Source organism: Microtus oregoni, unplaced genomic scaffold (genome assembly GCF_018167655.1).
Source record: "Microtus oregoni isolate MIOR12 unplaced genomic scaffold, Mior012 000008F_ref0000371, whole genome shotgun sequence".
NCBI lineage: Eukaryota > Metazoa > Chordata > Mammalia > Rodentia > Cricetidae > Microtus > Microtus oregoni.
The window spans coordinates 58273075-58282500 of record NW_024543067.1 but is presented as its reverse complement, the minus strand read 5'-3'; the positions used below and the strand labels follow the sequence as shown (position 1 = coordinate 58282500).

The 9426-nt window shown below is 44.3% G+C and overlaps 1 protein-coding gene across 2 annotated transcripts in view; it reads left to right on the top strand.

The window, feature by feature from the left end:
* Grik4 (glutamate ionotropic receptor kainate type subunit 4) overlaps positions 1-9426 on the top strand; it is a 426914-nt gene that overhangs the window by 383243 nt on the left and 34245 nt on the right. The gene's annotated exons all lie outside the window — the stretch shown is intronic.

Genomic DNA, 9426 nt, shown 5'->3' with positions numbered 1-9426 from the left:
ACATTCCTTGTTTGTTTGCTTTTATTTTTTAAAGGATATTTTTTTTCTGGCTATGATAGCATCAAAATGAATACATAGGAACACAGCAGTAGTCAGCCAGAGATGGACATGCCATCTGAATGTCTTGCCTGGTGGAAAGAGCAGGAGTCACTCTGGTTGTGTGTCATCAATCAAACAGATCATCACCCTGGGGCCAGCCAATAATGGAAACTTTCCTTGCTTCCATTATTAGGCCGGAAGATTCTTCCTCTCCTCCTTCATCGAAACTACCTCCAGGTGTACAGCTGTCATAGGCTTCCCCTGTATTCTAGTCCCTTTCGGTGGCCATAATTTAACTGTCACACACGCTCCAGGATGTAACCTGACATCACAAGGCACGATGACAATGGCTCTCATTTATTGAGTACCTCTGTTTCCCAGACACTACCAGATGACTTTGAGGTGGCTTCTAGTTCGGGAGTGAATTAGGTCCCTATAAAATACACGCTGAAGTCCTAAGCCCCAGAACATGCAGGCTTTCTTGGAAACAGAGTCCTTTCCAATGCTATGAAGAGCTAAGATAAAGTCTAGCAGGAGAGACAACCAGAGGCCGCCCACACACTCTCCAAGTTTGGCTCTCTGCAGAGGGACCCCGTGTGTTTTTGCCACTCCAGACTGGCTTACAGAGACGCTGTCTTTGAAAGAAAAAACAACAGTTTGCCAGTGGGCATATCCGCCCTATATGCAAATCTGAATGCCCCTGGGAATCAATGAGGACCTGCATTTGGAGCTGTGGCCGGGCTCCTACTGGACAGAAATCACTGTGTTGCGGAGCCCATCCAGAAGGCTTGACTTATCAGAGTTGTACAGTTTTCTGCTAGGCTACATGGTTGGGAAAGATGGCTAGAGCATCTAGAAGAGATTAGAGTCAAAATGTTAAACTCTACAGACAGACACAGGGGCAGCAATGAGTTTGTTACAGTTGGTGACACTGTGCCTTGTGGAGTAAGGAGGCTGTGACCCTCTGACCCCATGTTCTTCCTTGTCCTGTTGTGATGAAAATTTTTATTTACTGAGAGTCCCTATATTCCAGATATTTGTGGTTTAGTTGTGTGGTGTGGTCTAGTTTGCTATTGAATTGTGTCCTCTTCAAAGTACATGTTGAAGTCCTAATTCCAGAGACCCATTAACATACCTCATTGGGAAATAGAGTTCTTGCCAGTGTTATAAAGAGGTAAGGGAAAGTCATGCTGGATTCAGATAGGTCTTTGTCCAATGACTAGCCAGCATCCTTGCCAAAAGAGGAGGGTTTGACTGGATGAAGTGGTGCATGTTTTAATTCCAGCAGAGGGAGAGGCAGAGACCTCTGTGAGTTCAAGCCTGGTCCTCTCTACCTAGCAAACTCCAGGCCAGTCAAACTTACATAGTGAGATCTTGTCTCAAAAACAATTTATTTAAAGGGAGCAGGCGATTTGGACACAGATGCATAGGGGAGAAAACCATTTGGAATCAAGCACAGAAACTGGAGGCATCTCCATGCCAACAGGCATCAGTCATCTCCAGCAACCACACAAGTTAGGAAAAACACAAACTCTCTCCTGGGGGTCTCTGAGAGAGCAGACTCTGCTGTCGCATCAATGGAACTTCCATCCTCAAAATAACTTGGAGATGACACAATATGCTGGTTGTGGACTCTGTCTCGGCCATCCTAGAAAACTAACACGGTTGTGCTGTGCTTATTTTAGGAATGAGGACGTGAGTATGATCAGTTTTAAAAGTAGGTCAAGGGCACATGCTAATAGCTCACACATGCTAATCACGTGTTAAAAAGCCAAAGAGCAAGGTCTGACTTCAGCCTTTGTATAACCAGCCTGTGTGGGCTTTGGTGACTTGTCCTGTAGACTGCACCCTCTCTTTCTCATTGGGTCCTCTGGATTGATCTCTAAGGGAAAACAGGTGGGTACTAACATCTCATCATACAGAGCAGGAGACCAAACTCACACATGAAGCTATCTCAGGGAAAGGCATTTCAGATTGAGGTTCTTGACTTCCAGCAAGACCCATGTCTTCAGCTTCCTCTTTCCTTTTCTTCTAGAACCCCAAAAGGGCTTCCCAAAGGAACGGAGACATACAGCTTTTCTCTGTACTACCTGCTCTGGCAAGCTATAGAAACATAGTCAGGCTGTGGCCCTGATTTCCCAATCAATGCTAAGGAAACTAGAACCCTGGTGGTGACCTGCTGGCCTATAGGCAGCCCTACGACTAGAAGCACCCAACCCCAGGTGTTTGCACCCTCTGGTACTCACGGCTGAGCTGCCCAGCATGGGGAACTGCAGTATTGAGCAGTAACTCTGTCCAGCACTGCACCCTAGTCATCAGCCCTGTGGGCTTCCTAAATGAGACTGTCAACCAAACATTTATTATACCTACCTCAGAAACCTATGGCTGTGTTTGTCCCATGAATCACCTCCTAGGACATTAAGTTTCGTGTGCCAACTTGCAAGGCTACAGCTTCTCCATATGTGTGGTTCACCATCAGTCCAGGTGTTTCTGGAAAGGTATTTTGGAGCCTTGGTGACATGTAATTAATTGACTAGAGTTCTCTGGCACTCCGACCTTTGCCTTTGAATCCATCCAGCCTTGTCCCATGTGTCTATGTCCAAATTCTCCATTTTATAAGGATGCTCATCATTGGGACAGGTCTCATGTGAATCCAGTACAATTTTACCTTAACTCTCCATAGCATTGACAAGGACTCTATTTTTCAAATAAGGTTGCACAATTATACATACAAGTCATGGGAGCATGGGAGTTAGGACTTCACATGTTTTGAGGGGGACATGGGTCAACAGCAAGAATGCAAGTGAGGCTCTCTTAATTAGTTTAATGCTACAAGAGCAAGGAGGGGCTTTCTAAAGAAGGGATTCTGCTCCAGACCAGAGCAGAAATCTGCCTAAGATTCTAGCCTGTTGATTTTTGGACTTACAAACGTCTACATTTACATAGTTAAATACAAGCGTCTCTCTCTCTCTCTCTCTCTATATATATATATATATATATATATGTGTGTGTGTGTGTGTGTGTGTGTGTGTATGTGTGTGTGTATGTGTGTGTGTGTGTATAATATATAATATGTGTATACATATATATAATAGATAGGCAGTTGAACGAATACGTAGATTGATAGAACAATCCTTAGATAGATAAATGATAGTAGATAGATGATAGATAATAGGTAAATAGATACATTCATATAGATAGATAGTTAGATAGATGCATATGTGTGTGTGTTTGTATAGATAGATAGATAGATAGATAGATAGATAGATAGATAGGAACGAGCAGAGAGTTCTATATCTGGACCAGCAGGCAGCAGAAAGAGAGTGAGACACTGGACCTGGCTTGAGCATTTGAAACTCCAAAGGCCACCCCTAGTGACACATTTCCCCCAACAAGACCACACCTACTCCAACAAGGTCACACCTACTCCAACAAGACCACACCCACTCCAACAAGGCCACAACTCCTAATGCCTGTCAAGTAGTGCCACTCCCTAATGGCCAAGCATTCAAATATATGAGCCCATGGGGGCCATTCCTATTCAAACCACCATATAGATATACAGAAAATTGATAGATGATAGGTAGACAGACAGACAGACAGACAGACAGACAGATGATTGATAGCTGATATTATATGGTACAATATGGTTATAGAAATTTATAAATATGTATATACCTGTATCTGTAGTGAGGAGCTGTGAGCAGGCTTGCTTTTCATCCCACCCGGCTCCTGCATGGCTAGCTTTACACCCAAAATAACAACACACAAATTGTATTCATTTAAACACTGCTCATTTAAACACTGCTTGGCCCATTAGTTTCAGCCTCTTACTGGCTAACTCTCACATCTTAATTAACACATTTCTATTAATCTGTGTAGCACCATGAGGTGGTGGCTTACCGGGAAGGATCTTAACCTGCATCTATCTTGGAGAGGAGAGCTATAACGTCTGCCTTACTGCCTTCTTCCTCCAAGCATTCTGTTCTGTCTTTCCCGCCTACCTATGTTCTGACCTATCAGGCCAAGCAGTTTTCTTTATTAATTAACCAGTGAAACAACAGATAGATAGAAGACCCACCTACATTATGTATCTTCCATCATTACTATTTCCCTGGAGAAGCCTGACTGACCAATACAGTCTCCCCTGCTAGGCCAGAATCTCTCCTCTCTCCAGCCCCACAGAGAGGGACCAGTGTGCCACCCAGCTGCTCAGAACTAATTTATATTGGGGCTGAACTCAGTGATAAATGAGTTCTGGCATGAACAACTTACACTGAGCAGACCTGACAGTTTATGCATTTATTCCACAAATATTTACCAAGCGCATTCTGTGTGTGAGGCGCTATGCTTAGAAAGTACCAGAAACTCGATGGGTGAGAGAACATTCCTGAATTGGCTGAAGCAGAGGAGACCTGGTAAGCGTGTGTGTGCAGTGAGCACAGCTGTATGAGGGCTGTGCAGGCGGAGTCTGCTCCCAGAACCCCATATAAACCTGCACAGGGAAGCCTTGTCTTCACAATGAAAGTACCAATGGAGCGAGATTAAAGATAAATAATTGGTGTTTACTGATTTGTGAATTTTCTCTGATTGATGGTTATCTTTGAACAAAAATATGGCTAGTCTGTTCTCATTTATAATCTATAAGGACCTAAAATCTCTTCTTTTTCATGTTTATAAGGTCACCTGACTAATGAGTAATTGTTACCAAAAGGTGAGCATCTGGCAGCAATCAAATCTGCGTGTGTGAAAGTAGATGTAATTAAGTCAGCACAAAGGCCTAATCAAGAATTGTTTTTATTCATTTGTTTATTTTTAATACAAACGCATTAAATTTGTATGTATCCATGGGCTATCATGTAATGCCTCATTACATGTATCCATTGTATAGTGTAATCTCAGTTAAGCACAATTGCAGAAGCCTCCAGAGAGTGGGCAAAATGGCTCAGTGAGTACTGTATTTGGAGTGTAAGCCTTAGGGCCTGAGTTCGGATCCCCCCACACCCATGTAAAAACCAGGTGCAGTGGTGTCATCTCTGGGGCTTTGAATAAGAATGCTCCCCATAGGCTTGTATATTTGAATGCTTAGTCACCAGGGAGTGGGACTGTTTGAGAAAGATTAGGTGGTGTGTTGGAAGAGGTGTATCACTGGGCTTCGAGGTGTAAGTGTCTCTTCACAACAATAGAACAGTGGCTGGATGGCATCTTAATCCCAGTGCCATGGAGATGGAATCAGGTAGACTATGGGCACGTTAGCTAGCTGGTCTAGTTGAAACAACGAGCTCCAGGGCCAATGAGAGACTCTAGCCCCAAAGCAAAGTGCAGTGTGATTAAAGCAGGCACCCAACAGCAACATCTGGCCTCCATGTACACACACACACACTACACATTATACACACACACATTGCACATACATATTCACACACATATACTACACACACATACACACATTATATATACATATTCACACACACTGTGCACACATACACACATTACACATACATATTCATACACAATACACACACACATTACACCACACACTACACATGCACACTGCGCACACATTACTCATATGCAAGCACACACATTAAACATACATATTCACATACACATGCTACACACACACATTGCACACACATTACACATACACACACAGCCTACAGAATAATAAGTTCCAGATAGCATGTTTCTGAAGCTTAAAGATTATCAGAAACGGTTTGTGAATTTCCAACACTTTTCCAATTGTTTTGAATATAGGTTATTAAATATTGATTATGGGATATTTTCCTTATTCCTAATAACACAGCATAATCTGTTTCTGTTCAGCTATCTCTAAGACCAGAATAAGAGGGTACCCTGCTAATTGACAAGCCAGCCAAGGAGTGTGGCTTTGGCAAGTTTACTGTTGGCACACTGAACCCCTTGAAATTCTTCATTCCTAGCACCCAAGTCACCATTGGCTCCTGAAGTTTCTGGAACCTCTCCATCACCTCAACGAAACCCTCTGTCTATGTCTCCTCCCCACATCCTTGCATCATGCCCTAGATAATGCCACTCTCACTCTGGACCCCCTTATCTCCAGCCTATATATCTCACACATGGCTACCCTCTTTCACCTGGATGGATAATAGGCAATCCAAACAGCATCACAAACTGTCCAGGACAAGAAAGGGCTGCGTTTCACTAGAATGAACTTCAGTTGGGTTTCAGGAAGAATTTCCTGGCAGAGAAGAACACTGAGGAAGCCTGCTCAGAGGGTCTGATCCTCTGGGATATTTGGAGACTGTATTGGAATAGTCTGATTCAGCAAACTGGTTCCTCTTCCTCTGTCCTGTCTCAGATAATAGCACCTCCATTCAGTGACTTGAGATGACCCTCTCTGCTTGCCCCTAAACAGTTCTCAAACTCCAGTAACCTCCATCTCTTCTGCTTCTCTCTAACCTCAGCTGCTGTCACTACCGTAGCTTAGCTTCTTCTCAGTGGGTGGGAAAGTGTCTCTTATTCTCTTACTGCCCCTAGCCAAGGACTGCAATCAGCATCGGCATTCCCTAAGAAGTGATGCTGAAAATCGTGCACTCAAGCCTGGTTGCCTGCAGCTCATGCTGAAACCGACAGTTAATAGCTGCGCGCGCGCACACACACACACACACACACACACACACACACACACCCCTCGGTGTCTTCCTCTGTAGAAATGAGTTGTTGTGTAGATTAAACGAGAACCCATGTGCAGCACTCTTAGCGCCCTGCCTGCCACGTGTGCAAGGAAGTGGTCACTATTCTGTGTAGCAAATGCAGGGGAATGCCCCTCACTGCATTCCAGCCCTCATTCTACAGCTGGAGAGTTGCTTGCTTGATTGTTTCACTAATTTAATCATATCCACTTCCTAGCATGGTTGACTGTTACAATAGTCTCCTCACCTCCTCATCTAGGTTCACACTTATCCTCGCCTCAACCACCGAACCAAACCATCACTGCTCTCCCAGATCCAGCATGAATGTCAGATGGTCTCCCCTACCCTCCTTCTCTCCTTCTCTCGGCTGCTGCCATCTATTATATACTTTCTTTCATGTTGCCTTCAGGTTTTCTTTCCCATCTCTTCTTTATCAGACCCCAGTACGGAGCACGTTAAAGGAAAGCTTCTGTGTTTGCCAGACTAGAATCATAGGATATGACTTTTGATTTCTAAAATGTAATTGTTCTAAACACATAGTATTACTTGATAGTCATGAAAAGAAAAACAGGAGGGAAAGAGGGAAGAATGAAGGCCATAGCCAGTGACCTTGTGGTCAGTGAGCACCATCTTCTCAGGAGGACAACACTGAGCCCCCGAAACCCCAATGTGTGCTAGGGAGGTTCAGTATGCCAGACAAAAGAATGCATAACCTACTAGACTTATTTTTATTTCTGTTTTTTTTCTAAATCCTAGTTGGCCTTAAGAATAGAAACCAAATAAAGGCAGATATATTTCATGCAGCCCAGATACATCAACCACCCAGGCAGAGCTGTACCTGCCATCTGAATTTATTGTTCTTTCCCCCCGTGTCCACACACCCTACGCACAACACAGCATCTGTATTAGTTACTTTTCCTCCTGCTGTGACCGAGTCCCAGGCAAAGCAACTAAGGATGGAGACAGGTGTCTTCTGGATTATGGCTTGGGAGTCCAGTCCATAACAGCAGGGAGGGCCTGCCGGCAGAAATGTGAGGCCACTCATCACATCACACCACAGGCAGGAAGCAGAGAGACGGACTGGTAGCCTTCCTTTTGCTTTGGCTTTCATGAAGTCTAAGACTCCAGCCCATGAGCTAGTGCTGCCCGCATTCAGGGTAGGGCTTTCCCCTCAGCAAAACTTCTCTAGAAAGGTCTTCACCAGCACCTGCAGAGGTGTGTTTCCTAGGGGGATTCCAAATCTAACCCAGTTGCTGATGGAGAGTCACAATCACTGTCGCCATTACCACATCCACCTAAGAAAGTGCCCAGGACCGGATGTGATGCTAAGCCACGAACGCATGGCTGGGCTGTTAGAATCTGAAGTGGCCCTGATGCTTCGAAGATGGTAGTCAAGCGATAGGATCTGGATGGAGTTAAAGGCTTGTGAGTCCCCTGGCAAATTAGCTCATTTCTTTTTAATGAGAAGTTCAATGTTTAGTCTAGCAGTCTATCTCCAAGGGGATTGTGTTTTCAAGAGTTTTAAGGTATTCCTGTGCACTGTGAGTTCTCAACTATGTGTGAATAGAGGAGAGAAAAGCCTGGGGAAGAAAACCATATTTGACAGAGTATATCTTGTGGCTCTCTCTCTGTTTCCTCCTGCTGCACCGATTTGCCTCATGATGCTTTTGCTTAGACTAATATTAAAGTAAGTGTGTATTCCTTGAGCACTCCCTATCTGGTGTAGCTAGGTATTATTGGAATGTGCCAGAACCCAACCTGGGATTCAACATTTGGCCCATTTAACCCCCAAATGGGTAAATCTCATTGAAGTAATTTCATGTTGGCTTCTTCGGGGAGCTTGGATTGATGTCGAAGATGTAGCATGTTGACACACAGCTCTTGGTTTATGAGACACTTCAGCACAGGCTCTGGTGGAGTGCAGTAGTGCCAGGGAATAGGTGGGGCGATGCTTACTGCATGGAGCAGGAGGTGAAAGCCTGGAAATCTGGATGTGAGTGCTGCAGCAGGCACTGAAGCCAGGTTTCCCGTCTCCAGGTTCCAGATACTTCCAATTATTTGTCTCACACTATAGTATAGATATTCCTCCCACTGTCAAGGAAATGCATTAATTAGAGGATTGTTTTAAGTCTTTTCCTATCTGTGAAATCCACAGTGACACAGAAGGTCTCCAGCCAGCCCTAGTGCCTGAGATGCCCTAGAACATGTGACCATTCCCTCTCTCCTGCTGGCTCCCGCCTTATATGAACAAATAGGAAAGTTCCATGGTCTGTTCTTTTTCCTTCTTTTGCTCTCAGCTAGAGTATTTTCTTTTAAGAAAATTATATATATATATGAGAGAGAGAGAGAGAGAGAGAGAGAGAGAGAGAGAGAGAGATAATCAAATGGTGATTTGAATGGGAATGCTTATGTTTAAATGCATGGGTCCTCAGATAGTAGAACTGTTTGGGAAGCATTAGTGGCTGTGGCCTTGTTGGAGGAGATGTGTCACCAGAGGTGAACCTTTAGGTTTCAAAAGCCCACACAGGTATAGTCAGAGTCTCAGCCTCTCTCTCTCTCTCTCTCTCTCTCTCTCTCTCTCCTACTTGTGGATCAGGATCTAAAGCTCCTAGCTATTGTTCCAGCACTATGGCTTACCAAATGCCATCATGCTCCTCACCAACATGAACTTTGGTGCCTGTCCTGGAACTAGCTCTTGTAGCCCAGGCTGGCC